This window comes from Agelaius phoeniceus, chromosome 11, assembly GCF_051311805.1.
Source record: "Agelaius phoeniceus isolate bAgePho1 chromosome 11, bAgePho1.hap1, whole genome shotgun sequence".
Classification (NCBI taxonomy): domain Eukaryota; kingdom Metazoa; phylum Chordata; class Aves; order Passeriformes; family Icteridae; genus Agelaius; species Agelaius phoeniceus.
In genome coordinates, this window is record NC_135275.1 from 23,046,135 (window position 1) to 23,061,799 (window position 15,665).

Consider the following 15,665-nt stretch of genomic DNA (forward strand, 5'->3'; position numbering starts at 1 on the left):
ACAGCCCTCCCCCGGAGCCCACACGTCCCCCCCGCAACACCCGCTCTCTCGCTCCCCGGGGACCGGGCGGCGGGCGAGGCCCCACCCCTGCAGCGGCTCTGCCCGCCCGCCTCGTCAAAAGCGGAGCACAGACCGGCCTGCGCGTCTCCTCTGCCCTCCAACGGGCGCCGCTTTAACAAGACCCAAAGTGATTTCCCAAATTCCACACTGGGGTGATGTACGGGATAGCCCCTAAACCACCACCCCATCCCGTGGGATCGCTCCACCTGAGCGGGTTCACTCCTGCTGCCTTCCTTCCCGTCTGCAGGTGTGTCAGCTGGCTCCTCGTCGCGAGGGGACTCGTCTGAGACTGAGGAGCTCTCCTGGGCCAGGCTGTACGGAGAGCCGGGGTCCATCCCGGGATGGGGCAGGCGGGGCCGCGCATCCCGCAGCAGATACTTTGCCCATGTATCTCACGTCCCTGCAGGCTTCATGAACCAGCCCTGAGCAATTAGCCAGCCCATTACCCAGCTGGCCTCCTGCCACAGTATCGTGACATAGGGCACAGCCATAGGTCGCTCAGGGTCTTGAATCCCTGGGCAACACAGCCCGGTCCCCGTGCAGGAGGGGACGCGGATGTGCTGCAGCGCATGGCAAACAGCAAGGTCATGACATGCTCAGCGCTATGTGCGCGCTTCAAGCTGAAGCATTGGCAGAGCTAACAGGCAAGAGGAGTGGCCGTGGGATGTGGGCACAGCATCCTTGCCTCCAGCCTGGGTTTCCACCAGGAGCAGAGACCTGGCTGGAGGAGAGTCAGCGCTTGGTCTCGCGGGGCGGCTGCAGCAGCTGTATCACATAACGGCGAGGGTCGAGCACGGAGGCACCGCACCGTCCACAAACAGCCAGCAGCCTTTGAAACAAGGGTGGGAAATGGAGGCTGGTGTTTGGTCACAGCTGCCTGGAAATGCTGCACAGGCGAGCCCTGGAGAGCTGTCCTCCCTCTCCCTCTCCCCGGGCTGTGCCTTAGTCCCCTGCCCATTCCTGTGGTATGGAACTTTAGTTACACAAAACATGTTAGCGAGGCTGATGGGGATTCTGCACGACTTCTGTTCTGGAGAGAAAAATCCTCTGTTGTTGTCTAATCTCATTTCTACACCTGCCAATTTTCCTTTCCCCTTCCTGTCTCCTCACCCTCTTCAGAGCACTAATTAATACACAACTGCCTTGGCCATGCCATGTCCACTGAAAATCTGCATTGAATTAAATGCTGTGCTTTCTTGCTATCTAACTCATTGTCTCTGCTAATCATATCCTTAATTAAGAATTATTAGCTGTTTTTAAATGTGGGACTCCCAGTTGTTAGTGGCTTTTTTTTTCCTTAAACTACAAGTTAGCAATTTTTAAATGTGATCATGTCTTTAATTGCATAGAAATAAACCCACATGATCCCAAACCCTTAATCTGCCTATTTTAGGATTTCTTATGGCTGCTTACCCTGATAGCAGAGCATCTTCCATGTGAAATCAGCCTTTTAAGGCATATCAAATTACATTCCAGATTATAGTTAAATAAAAAAAAAAAAAATAGGCCAAATAACATTGAAAAATGTGTGACTTACCCAAAGGTATCCAGCATTGGCTCTGTCAGAAAAAATTCCCCAGGAACTCTGACTCCTATTGCCTTTGCCAAACATTTGTCTACACTGATACAATTAAAGACAAAATATTTGTGGTATTGAAGGATTATTTGACAAGGATTTTATTGCTATTGTTGTTGTTAGGAAACAATTTTCTGGTAAGATGCTTTGAGGAGAATATTTTCCAGAAATGATTTCCCACCCCTATTATCTGGGCTGTTATAAGCTCCAGTGAGTATTTCAGGATAATGCTCCTAATGGAGCAGTAGAGGTTTTTAAATCTCTCATACACAGATCTCACCATTATTTTTTGTTCAGGAAGAGAAAAAGGTCAAAATTAAACCACAAGCCTCTTGTCATAGAGCATCACCCCCTGACAAAAAAAAAAACAAAAAAAAAAAAACCAAACAACCTTCCTCTTTGACTCCTGTGCAGGTTTGAGGATACCAACCTCTCAGCTGGGGCAGGGGAGAGGGGCCGTGCACACAAGAACTCAAAAGTGCTTTAATTATTGATAAATATATTTACACAAGAACATTTTCCCTTTAGGGGAAACATAAGTTACTCATGCAATTACTCAGGTTATATTGACTCAACACTGTCAAGCCCCTGGATTTCATCTCTTTAATATAGAGAGTATAAACACCTGTTTATTTAGCAGGGGTTATCTGTGAAGTGCCCGTAGGGTGCCCTGTGGATTTGGGAAGGATGTCCACCCTCACAGCCCGGGGTAGCCAGGTTTGCCTCAGCAGCTCTTGGCCCAGCACCAGCAGCCCAGGGCAGGGCAGAGCAGAGGTGCTGCCCACAGGGCAGGCACGCAGGACCACTGGTACCTCGATGCCTGGGGTGACAGGGACCCCCAGGGACCTGGGAGTAGAGCAGCGTGCTCCATGCCTTTGTGTTCCACACTGAGTGCATGGGGAAGGCCTGGTGAGGCAGCACGTGCTGGCACACGGGGCAGCTGCCCCTGCTCTGCCCCACATGGCATGCAGAGAAAAGCCTGGGCTCAGTCACCACAGAAGGCCTACAGGGACCCTGGCAGAGGAGCTGCCACCCCGGAGCTGCTGTGGGAGAGCCCTGGCAGTGCAGTGGGTCAGAAGGTGCTCTGGCTCAGGCAGCCAGTCCCCCTTTTTCTCACTTCCTTTACTCCCTGCCCCTGTGTGCAATTTGGGTCTATATGATTGCAGAGTAGGTTGGCAGTCAGCCACAAGGTGAATTCACAAACACAGACAATTTTTGAATCTCTTTAGTCACTTGCTTTCCATCTCAGAAACCTGTACTGATGGAAATTGCATCAGAAGAAGGGTCCAGTCCTTGTCTTCTCCCCATCCTGCCAGAGGCCATGAGTGGTTATCCTACAGAAGGTAACAGGTAGGAGAAAGTGGAGTGGTCCCCTTGGTCTCCACTGTCCCAGCCCAGAGATGGCCAGAACAAGGCTGTCCCCAGAGCAGCATTTCTGAACAAAGAGCCATTCACCAGGGAAACACAAGGCGAGATGAGGAGGAGCCAAGAAGCACTTGGACACAGAGAAAGCATTGCCTGAATTAGAGCTGTTCCCTGATCACCACAATTCCCAGATTCTCTCCAGCCATGCCTGTTACCTGCCCTGATGCTCTCAGTTGTTAGTCTCCTGAAGCATCAGGCTGGATACATCAGCAAGTGCTCACTCAGGCACTTCAGGGCACTCAGAAATAACAGTGGGCTTGGAAATAGACTGATTAGCAATGCTCAGTGTATTTTTGGATAAGCATGGACCGAGACCCCATTTTATTGTTACTAATGTGCGTTGCAGGAACTGCTCATGGGTGAGGTCAGAGTGTCATTACTGTTTTTACCAATGATTTGGCACACTGGGAGTCTGCTAGGTGCTTAGCAGAAAGACCAAGGCAAGGTCACTTCCCCAGCGTCCTTTAATCCAAACGCACGCTCCGGTGTGGTCCCAGGCTCTGCTGCAGACGGCTGTGACAGGAACGGCAGGGGCACAGCACGCTCTGCTGCCACCATGCTGCTGGCCTCCCGCCCTGCCTGAGCAAGGCTGAGAGGGATTTATGGGGACCTCAGCCACTTTCTGAGTAAAAACAGCCTTTTCTTCCTTGAGCCTCTTTGTTTTCAAAGATGAGCCTTTCCCAGTGTAATATAGAGCCTTGCTCTCCTCAGAATGTGTAATGCAGTCATAACCTTGTCTGCAGCATGCAGCCAGCTGACGTGTTCACCATGAGGGATTTGCCTCCTGAGAGGAGCTGTGCAGACAGAGATTGTGAGCACAAAAAGGTTTCTTTCTGGGTTAATGACAGATTTGGTGATGGTGAAAGTTCACACACACAATAATGCCAGGACTTTCTGGACGGGAGGTTTATCACAAGGCAATAAAGATGTGTCTTTGATAGCCTGTGCTGAGTTTGACCTGGGCCCTGTGGGTGGACAGAAGGTCTTTCCCACTTGGACCCTCATTGGATGCAAGAGTAGCAGGTTTCCCAGTTTTCCCCAGACCTCCTTGGTGACCTGTTGCTTTTATTTTCCTTAGAGGCTTAGGGAGGACTCAGCATTCACTTATCCTAGCTTCATATTGGTCAGGGCTGGAGATGTGGCTCATGAGTTCAAATGCAGCTCCAGTTCTGATCCATGGGAAGCTCAGCCTGTGCTGAGGTGGTGGCCAAGTGAAGCAGAGTCCCTTCCACCCCGGTTACACTGACAGTCTCTGCTCCATGCCTGTCTCTTGTGAACACAGGCATCGTAGGCAGGCAGGGGTGCAGGTGGGCATGGCAGAGTAGGGCCCTGGCTCCAGCTAGCACCAGCCTTAGAGGGTTTCTGTGAGTAGCAATGGTGTTCACACCGTTTTGCCTGGGCTGACCCAGCAGGGGCTCGTTGAGCCCCCCAGAGCTGCGGGGCACTGCTCACAGCTTTATGGCACAACGGGGCCATCCAGGTCCCATCCGTGCCGGGCCCTGCGTGTCCTGACTACCTGCCAGCCACGCAGGGTGCAGGACTTGGCTCCCAGCAAAGGAAACAAATTCAACATAAAGCAGAGCATCCCTTCATGGGAATCCCAGCAGAGGACAATGCTGATTGCTCAAAACAAAGCTCTGCTGCCTTGGGAGGGAGCCTGAACTCCTACCCCAGGGTTCACACATGGAAGCCCCAGCTGACCCATCCAGCAAAGCCCTGCAACAACAACCAGCAAGGCTGATCCTACCAGCTTTGTTCAAACATTCTCCACCAAAGCCTGGAGGAAGTTTTCCTTATGAAGTCAGGCAGGATCGTGCTGCATGCTCTGCAATATGCTAACTTCCCCGTGAGCAGTTGCTCAATACGTGTTTAAGTAGACAGGCCACCACTACTCATTAACCAAAACAAATGGGAAAAGGGGAAAGCTTACAACACAACAATTGCTTTCAATTAGAGGATATGTCTATTGCCAAAATATGTCAGTGGGATTTGACAGACTACATTTTTAACTGTGTACTACTGAAGAACAGGCTGCACTAAAATGCAGTCTAAACTAAACAGGAATTTAATCCCCTTCCCTTCCTTCCCACAGCATAATCATCAGCCTGTAAATATATTATTACAACCCATAGAACCCTTGTTAATTCCAACTAATTTGACTTACCTCAGTGGCTTCAGTGTTATTCTCCCCCATGTTCACTGAGCTTATTGAGCCTTCAGTGTTGATGCTCATTTTGTGCTTTGAAGTGAAAGAGTTAAATGTGGTTAATTGTAAATTTATTGTTTGTTTTGCATGCTTAATACAATCCTAAGCATTTTGGTTAACATTTCACGTCACTTTAAAAGATATACCATGTTGCACTGAGCTGGCTTGTATGTTTTGGGATATGTTGTATGGAGACAGTGTGATCTCGCTCTCAACATTTCCCTGGTGACCCCAACAGTTTTAAAGGAAACACATTCATTAATCTTAGAGATAAGTCAAAAGTCACACATGTATAAAAACTACCTGTGCCCACATACACATTTAAAGCATTGGCAAGCCCCATGCTGGACTTGGTTGCATTTTGAATTTTTAGGACAAAAGGAGAGTTCTCAGACAGTTCCAGTTCAGCTTGCAAAGATGCAGTCCCTGCACCATCCACATGTTTCTGTGCACAGATACGTATTTGTGTTTGAACTCATCACAAATTCAAGAATGTAAAATTCATTATGTTAGAAGTGTGCTGATGGAAACAGTCACATGAATCCTTACACACTTGAAACCAGTTTTTTATCCAGATATCCCAGTGGAATGGGCACCCTAAGTATTTTACCCACAGTGAATGTGATGCTGAAACTAAGCAGAAGTAGTGGTAAAGCAAAGGGAGATGAAGCAACCTCAGCTGATATGCCTGAGGAGAGTGGAAAAGGCAATCAAACTACCTAAGTAGTAAAAATGACATTTTAACACTGTTTTAAAATATAAACACCACACAGTTAGAGACTGGGGTACTTTTATGACTTGAATGCCAGCTCAGCTGTCCCGTCTGTCTAAGCAGTAGTGCTTTAGTGGTTGTGCTATTCCACATCTATGTATTACATTGTACACAGCTGGGCAGTGTATTTCAGGAGTCGTGGGTGTCCCTGGTGTCCCTTTTCTCAGCCTACTCTGCTCCACGAGGGGTAGAAGGACCCATCCAAATCACTCTGCGATCCTACCAAGCTCTGTGCAAGTCTGCTTACACAGGGTGCAGAATGATATCTCCAGTGAATGAAATGACCCATCAGCCCTGCAAAGGCTGGGCAACAGCAGCAACCCTTTACTTCGTGGTGCTTGTCTGGAGAGCAGTGATGAGTTCTAGCAAGCAACAAGGACTGACGAGGTGCAGGTGCTGCACTGCAGGTGACAGCCTGGGTGCTGAGCTCCTCTGCCTCTCCAGCTGAGGTGTGGATTGGCAGGATTTGTTCACCGAAAGCTGGAAGGAGGCAAATCCTGTGACACACCATCAGGTCAGATTTGGGCTCTGGCAGCTTTTGTCTCCTCCAAGACCCAAACCTGGGATCCCCACCCCCTGCAATCACCAGCACAACCTCCAGCCAGGGCAGGACTAGGGTCAGTCTCCCTCCCACTCTGTAGGGTCAGCCACAGGGCTGTTTAACTTCTCCCTGGTAAATGCCGGCCAGGGGAGATGGCCAGGAATCTGTCAGGGGTCACAATGGGAAAACGTGCATTTCACTAGGTGCCTTTAGGATGAAATATGGGATCTTTCTCCTCCCTAAGAATAGTCCTTTCAGGCCAGGCAGCTAAATACCAAAGATTCGTTCACAAAGAGAGAGCCACTAGCATACAGGAATTAGCTGAAAGGCTTGGGTCAGTTCCTGGAGAAAGGGGTATGAGCAGCACCAAAGCCATCACAGCCAGCAGTCATTAGCCTCTCCCCTGCAACCCATGCCAGCTGCCCAAGATGGACAGAGCCACGCAGCCTACAGAGATTTCTGTAGCCTGGAATCTGACCTCCTAATCTTCTCGTCTCCCTCGGTGTTCTCCATCAATGCTCCTCTTCTAACTGATGTTTTTTAAGTCTAGGATTAAAAAAAAACTCAGCAAAACTTACCTCCAGTTTCAATCAAATCTGTCAGTCCGTCACCTTGCTCACTGCAGCCTTGCTTAGCAGCGTTTAGCCTTCCTTGTGCAGCACTCACAAAGCAGTCTGGGGGGCAGTCCCCAAGATCCTGGCACACATGGGGGCACTTCCTAGCTCACAAACGACCCCACTGATTTTATCAAGCTCTTTGCTAAGCAGTTCTGTAACCACCACTGGCAGGCACCCAGAGCATGGCCCATAGCAAATTGCATCTTTGTTCTAGCTTGTTCCTGGGACTGAAAAACGGTGTGCATATGATTCCCAACACCTCTGACTGTTCTGGGCTCTCAGTCAGACACCCACATAAGTCAGGCATCAATTCTGCTTTGCAAAACTTGAACCACAGTAGTAGGTCCTGGCCTTGCTCCTCTCTCACTTGCAGGAAACTTGCAGAGCAAGCATGGCAGCTAGAGTGCAGGATCTGGCCATGGGGCTGTTCAGATGCAGAAGGTTGAATAAATATTAGTGGTTAAACTAGTAGTTAACCTACCAGTTGAAATAACCAATAAATTCTCTGTTTTTCTCGCAGCTGATGCAAATGAGAGTTGATTGTAAACATCTCATGCCTAAATTATACCTTAGAGAATCTCAGTGACACAGTTGGCCTTGCCTGAATTATTTCAATGCCAACAAGGCAGACAAATGAGTGTAATTGTCCAACTCCTTTGACTTGCTGGCTTTCACCCTGCTTGGAAACTCTTGCAGCTGGGCATTAATGCAAGTTTTGGAACGTAAATGCACCTCTGCTCCAGCTCTGGCACTGTTAACAAAGCTGTTCTCCTTTCATTCTTTTTAAGATAGAAAGAAGTGGGGTTGTTTTAAAGTGAGATGACCTGTTTGTGGTCTTTATTTCAAAAGAATATTACACTCCAGCTCCAGAATGACCATTAAGAGACTGGTAGCCAACACTTTTGTTACTGTTCTGTCTCACCCTTAATCAGATACAGATCTAACAGCTCTGATCCCATGCAAGAGATGGGGAACAACAGCACATAAAAATTCATCAGTTTCCATGTGCCACTTTACTTGTCACATGAAACTTTGCATCTGTTTAATCCTAAGACCTAATCAGACCGGTTCCTGGCTGGAGCTTTTTTGTTCCAAAATTGGACCAAAAAAAAAAGTACTAATGCCTACTTCCTCCCTAAGAGGCCAACTCTTCCTTCCTTTCATGTGTGCATCCTCCACACAGTCTTTGGAGGAAGGGGCGAGGGAAGCATCAGAGAAACCAAGAGAAGAGTGAGTGGATTCAGGAAATACAAAGAAACCGAGGCAGCTGGTCCTTTGGGCAGCAGTAGATGTGCACGGCCCGTCTGAATGCCTGCTGCACGCAGGCAGGCGGGCGCAGCAGCCTTGGGCACGGGTGCTCGGGTAGCCCAGGTGTGCTGTGCTGCGGCCGGAGCCGCGCCCGGGGCCGCACGCAGCTCCCGTCTGTTGGGGGTGACGTTTTTCCAATCCCCGTCCGCGCTGCCGAGAGCTGGGCTCTGCTCGCTCCAGCAGCAGGTCTGTGGCTGGTGGGGGAGCCAGAATCTGGAAGAAGGAAAACTCTTTATGGCAGCTCCACCAGCTCATCCTCACATATGCTGTTTACCAGGCTGCAGCTCACTGCTGTGAGGAGCTGCCTGCTGCAAGGCCACAATAACAAACAGCTTGTTGGCCAGAGCTGAGGGCTTGGCTGGCTGGGTGACCACGACAAGATGGAGCTCCTTTCTCAGCCTGGTGTCGCCAGGTGCCCCCAGAGTCACAAACCAGGCCGTGCAGCGGCCACACAGGTCCCTGGCTCTGGGCACACGTGGAGAGGAGAGGCAGCCTGCTGAGGGGAGCACTGGAAAGGGCATTTGGATTGTACCTTCGCACTCCTGCCCCTCTCTAGGAAGCAGCTGTCTCTCGAGATGTCTAATGGTACCACTCTATTGAAGAAAACAAGAAAATCTTTAATTTCAGGAGATCTTATTGTGAGCTTAAAGCTAAAACAGACAACCAAACACTTTTCTGATTTGAGAAAGGAAGAGATCAGGGCATTCATTTTACAGCATCATAATGTGGGACCCTTTCCACTTAAGGAAAACAAATCTCTGTCTCCTTATCTTTTTCTTTGCTGCAGATTCATTGACTAATGAATTCTTACCAGCTGTAACATTCATCTGCATGCCGAAAATTCAACCTTGTAAAAGCCTCCTTGCCCACAGTGAGTAATTCTTTTGGTGGGTGAATAATCTGTCTCCATAGAGGGGCTTATGTTTGGTTTATGCTTTTGCTGCTCAGGATAACATGCAGTGGGAATCTAGATGTTTTGTATAATTCTGTACTTTACCTAAGTGTTGAGGGAACTCAGTCAGGAGTGGGTAATTTCATTTTTATTGTCCTTAACAGCAACTGAATAAGTAAATACAAAATAAAGGAAAAATCAAATTATTATCTGAGTTTTTGATTTTTCTCAGGATTACACAAATAAAGGATGCAGGAGACAATGGGATGACCAGGATGGGAAATTTTCATGGCAGATTTTCAGGTGCTTCCTAAAATGTTTTCCATTAAGTGTCCCTAGAGGTCCAGTATTTGTGGAATTATCTGAAGAAAGAGGTCTTGACTTTTCTTTCCTTCTTTGGTTTCCTTCATCTAATGGCTCCTTAAGGCTCTGCAACTCACATTTTTCTTTACAGAACACCAGAAACAACATCCCTTATTTTCACACTTCAGAGAAGAGACAAAAGAGACCTTTTGGCAAAATGTCAGATTGTGTGACTGATAACATCCCCCATCATTACAGACTATGACTTGTGGCCACCTTCAACTCAGAAGTGAAAACAAAACACATACATTTGATATTGGCCACTTCTCTCCATCTTATTAATTTAGGACTAGTCATTAGCTGGTGGAGAGGGAAAATAATTTCCATCAAGAACCCAGGGTGGGGGGGAATAGAAAAGGAGGGTAGCATCTGACATTCCCCCTCTCCTCCCTCCCCCAGTTTTCCAGCATTTTCCCTCCAGAGATGCTGGTGTGAAACCAGCTCACATGACAAATTAAAGTGATTCATAACCCAGCTGCAGTCCCTGCTGACAAGCCCCATTGCAGAGCAATCATGCAGATTTTATGCACCCAGAGCCCAGGGAAGGGCCTGGGTCATGGCACTCGCCACACTTCAGAGCAGTCTGACACAACTTGGCTGAATTCATCCACAGCACGTGAAGGCCAAATGGCTTTCACTTGACAGCAGTTAATAAAGTGCTTTTAGAAGGGATATTTTCTCTGCTAAATTAAATTTTCAAGACATCATCCTGCATCTTCAGCCCTTATCTTTTTGTCTGGATTTTTCTTTGGCACTCCTGTCAGTCTTTAAACACACAAACAGGGATTACACAGATAAGCCTGCAGAGTGGTTCATTCTGGCAGTGGCTTATTAATCACAGTTAATTTATTTGGGGACCCATAAACTGGACAATTCAGCTGTGATTCTCTTGTCACCAGAATAAAGTTAGAAGCAGCTCAGGGCCCATTTCAGAGGTGGTGGAACTGCAGCCCCAGGTAGGCACCACGGCAAGTGGAGGAGGGCAGTGGAGCAGAACAGCAAATCCCTCCCCACGTGGAGCAGCACTGGTGCCCCACACTGGCAGAGCCAAGGTCCAGGGCCCATCCAGGGGATCCCCTCAGGAGCAAAAGCAGATGGGTCCATTAACCACATGCTGCTGAATAACAGACACCTGGCTGTCCCACATGGTGAGCAGCAGCCACGAGAGGCACAGGAGAGAAAGTGCTGTGTGCCTTGACCCTTAGGGGGTGATTGTGGAAAGACTGAGGCCTGGCCAGACCTGCTAGTTTAAGTTTTATCCAACATGGGATACTGGTGCTTCTGCTCAGACCACAGGAAGGTCTAAACTGTGGGGAACACCTTGTCTGGACCTCAATCAACCAGGTCATGCTGACTGCGTGATGGTTGCTCTGGGAAAACCCCTCAGAAAGAGATATTTGGAGGTGTTTCCACTGATGCCTCTGATGAGGGAGAAAAGCTGCAGCAAAAATGCAGAGCAGGAAAATGAGGGATTTCAAAATAATGACCTAGGCTGATTTCAACTCTGAAGTAGATGGAAGGAATGGAGCTGGGATCCGCTCCCATCAGATGGAAATAAATTGGACTATTTCCCAGACAGATTGGCCCCAGCTGGGAAAGAGAAAGAAGGCAAAGAGGGAAGATGGTTCAAGTAAGAAAACAGAAGCTCTCATATACTGGGCATTTTCAAGAAAGTCAGATTAGATATATTATCAAATCAACAGCATTAGATTCAGCTGGCAGCATCCTGGGAGCCAAGAGACATAGCTTGTCAAAGCTGATAGTAATTCAAGGTGGACAAGCAACAAGGCTTTGTGATTTTTATTTTTTTCTGACCATGACAAAAACTGATCTGCCCCCCACAGGACAGAGGGGATGCACTGGAGGACGGCAGGTGCTCCAACATCTCTCCCACCTCGCCAAGAGACCTTAGGCAATACCATCAGAGACCTTGTCATTTCACCTCCCCACACCTGGCTGGAGGAGGACTGGCCTCCCAGGCTGCTTGGCAGGAACCCTGAGTATTAATTAACACATTCTTGACCAGAGCTCCAAGCCTGTGTTAGAAACTTACTTGATGAAAATCTTCAGCCCTCCACAGGTTTCCCCTGAAAGGACAGGGATGGGTTGTCACGATCTGGATGTGGTGACAACTACCTGCACAGTCAGAAATTCTCTGGGGTTTCAGATGCTCCAGAAAAAAAAACAAAACAAACCAAACCTGGGCAAGAGCCCACAAGCTGAAAGCCAACAATAAACAAAACAAGCTCAATCACTGATTAGTGTTGGCTCACTGCTGCTCAGGAGGCCATGGGGGGAGCAGTGATTAGGGGAGCCTGAACCTCAGCCTGTGTCAGTGACAAGTTACTGACACTGCTTGTGCTGAAGGAAACAGAGCAAAGTACAGCAGTCCCTGCTTTGCCAGGCTCCAGGATGGGAACAGAAGGACATCCTTCAGCATTCCCAATGGCACAGCAGTGGGAAAGGAAGCGAGTCAGGGCTAGAGCAGGCTAACAGAGAAGAAAAACCAGCACCCTTAAAAACCATGGTCTGGTCTCAGGAGGGATGGCCACAGGCAGTGGAAACAGGAAGCACGGCAACAAAAGCCCAGCCAGTTCCTGCTCTATTCTGCCACCTCTCCCTCCCCAAAGCCTGCACCAGATCTCCCACCTCTGGGAGCAAACAGGAGCTCGTCCAGTGGGGCCTTGAAGTGCTGCTGCCAGTGCAGCCAGCAGTGAGTCTTAGGGCCCCCACTGGCCATCAGAACTTTCCTGATGCTCAGTCTATGCCTGCAGCCTGGATGTGGCCTGGTGTCACTGGGGGGAGGCACTTGGGGCACCAGCACTATCCACCCCACTCCTGCACTGGCTCTCTGAGCTGCTGCTGGCTGACACAGCGCTGGGGCTGCTGGCTCCCTGACTATGCAGGGGTACCCTGGACTGACCTTGTCCCACCCTGTCCCCAGTCTCAGTGCAGGGAGATGCCTCAGCAAGGGGAAACCCCTGTGTGATACCTCTGGTCTGAGTGGTGTAGCCAGGAGGATCATTACAGTCCTGGCTGGCCTTGGCTGTCTCTGGGCCCGTGACCTTTCCCAATGCCTTCATCTCAGAGGGAGGCAGTGGTCTACCAGCAGCTGAGACTCAGCATTGCCCTGATAAGATCTGCAGGGACAGCAGATACTCCATTCACATGCTCCAAGGGGAATCCTAAAAATAGAAGGCAGCAGAGTGTGGACCATCTCTGCCAGGTGCCACAGCCACAATCACACCAGCATGAGGTGTGACCAAGCCGTCTCGGAGGGGCTTCACCCACCCGCTGTCCCCTGGAAGCTGGTTGTCATGTGAGGAGTCCTTCAGCACCTCTGTACTGAGCTTGGGCTTGATGCCTGCAATGATTCTGCTCCAACCATCATCCCAGGGTGGTACCTGGGCAGGTCTCTGGGCATCTGCTGCCTTGCTGCTGCTTTGGGCACTGGTGAGCCCTGCACCAGAGCAGAAACTCAGCATCAGGGAAAGAAAATTGAGCATGATTAAATACAAGCCCTTTGTAACCCAGATAGTAGCAATCCATCTACTCCACTGCCATTATCGCACCTGCTCACTGGTACCTCCGTGTGTAAAGCACGTTTAGGTCAGCCCAGCAAGGGCGATAATCCTGACCAGCCGTGCCTCGCGTGTGTTTCTGTGTCAGGCCGGGGGTCCAGGCTAGGCGAGCTTCGCTGCTGCTCTGCACAGCCCTGGGCTCGTCAGCCGGCAGCGAGGAAAAGCCGAGGCTGCCCCGGTGTCTCAGCCCTGCAGAGCGCTGGCTCCGGGCTCCCTGCGAGCACCCGCGGCAGGAGCGGCTGCGCCGGGGCCGCGCTGCCGGAGCCCCCGCGCCCTCCCGCCCGCCGGTGCCCAGCCCCGGCCCCAGGCTCGGCTCTGCTGCGCGGACAGCCCGCCGTGGGGCTGAGCTTTCCCCGCACAAGGACCTGACACACCGGCTCACTCACCTTTCACGTTCCTTGAATTCCTGCACGGGGTTCCACCAGCAGCTCCCACAACTGTCCATACACCAGAGCAAAACAAAATATTATCTTGGACAGCAGAACACCCAGTTTCATTCTGTTGATGGGGAGAGGGGGAAGGATTTCAGCAGCTCAATTAAAAGCCTTTTCCCAGACAGCTCCCTGCATTTCTCAACTCACAGTTGTGCCCTGGCCCCACAGCCCTCATTCCACAGCCTCCCCATTTTCAGATGAGGCCACACCTTACCCCCAGTAATTAACGATGTAGGTAACACCTGGAAAAAGGTGCAGCTCTTAGCAACTTCTCGAAGGGGGATGTGGCAGAAGGATGATGGGCATTTTGCTAATAGGAGGGAACACCTTCAGGCTGAAAATCTGCAGGTTTATCTTGCCCCGGGCCCACAGGCAGCTTGTGCTTACCAGCTCTGTTTGCACTGCCATGTGCCTGCTGAGCTGGCCTGTCTGCCACCTCCAGCCCCCATCACTCTGTGGTCCTGCTGCTGCAGGGATCCCTCCTTCCCAGCCCGTGTCAGGAAATGCAGAATTTATCAATGTAGCCACTGTTGCTATGTTTTCTCTGTCCTGTTCTCAAAGAACCTCAAAATTTCATATGATTTTTCAATTTCCTTTTCTCTTAGGAAGCTACCCTGCATCCAAGAAAAAGTTCCTTTGTGTGTGAGTTCTCTAGGTGGGGACACCACTCCAATAGAGCAGGGCTGAGGCTGGTGCTTGGGAGCCTTGATCAGCATGGTTTCCTCTTTGTTTCTGGGACAAGCCAGCAAACAGGACAGCACGTTTTCTGGGAGCTAGAGGAGACACCAAGCCTCTAGAGCCAGAACTGCGAGCAAAGACATCACGAATGGGAGCAGGAATGGGAACAGGAGAGGAAGCAGCAGGAGATCAGGTCTGAGTGCTCAGCAGAGCTGCAGTGGATGAAGCAGGGAGGAGCATGTTAGCAGATCTTTGTAGACTCCACCCTCACTTTGAGGAGAAGGGAGGAAAGGTCCAGATCAGGCAAATGACTGATTTCCACCGTAATCACAGACCCAACCATGCTTAACAACAGAAGCAGTGCATTCAGCCGTATGTGACTGCTGGTTTGAGGGCCGTCAAGCATGTCCCATGAACAATTACCCCTCGGAATGGCTCCCTTCAGAGCAGGGAGCACGAGGCATTGCAGAGCTGCAGCCTGTGTCTGCCTATTCTCTCTCCAGGTGGGCAACGGAGCCGAGCACAGGCCTGGCTGCCCTGTGCAGGATCGGGAGAGGGCCTGCAAAGCCTGAGCAGGGAGAGAGGCTCCTCCTCATCCGAGCCAACACGATACCGGACTGCATCCGAGCAGTAATAACCACTGAGTTACTGCTGTAATGATGCTGCACCATGGAGGAGAGGGGTCCTGCCCAGTAGAACCAGCACAGGGACTTCGGCGTGCTGCTGCAGCTGCTGCCCGTGGCCCGGCGGTGGAGCGGCCGGGACATTTGCATGGCAAGGCCGTTTGTACATCCGGGATGCCCCGGAGCCCGGGATAGCCTCGGCGAGGTGTTTGTATGACCGAGCAGGTCCGGGTCTGCACGTGCCCTCCCGCTGCACAACGCTGCTCCGGGATGCGGCAGCACTGACCGAGCAGTCAGCGGCAGAGCCGGGGCGCTCCGGCAGTGCCTGCAAGTGGGCGGGCTGGGTTGTGCCGGCTGCCCCGCTCCCGGTGCCCGTTGCCATGTCCTCTGCGCACCTTCCCGCCGCTGCCGGGTGCAGCCCGGCCCCGCGGGGTGCAGGGGCACGGCGGCCAAGCCGCAGCCCCCGCCGAGAGAGCCCCGCGGCTCCCGGGCCCGGCCGCTGCCCGAGGGCTCCGCCCGCGCTGCCAGATGTGGCCGCCAGGGGTCGCCTGAGACCGCGGGCGCGCGCAACGTGCAGTGCCAGGCACCG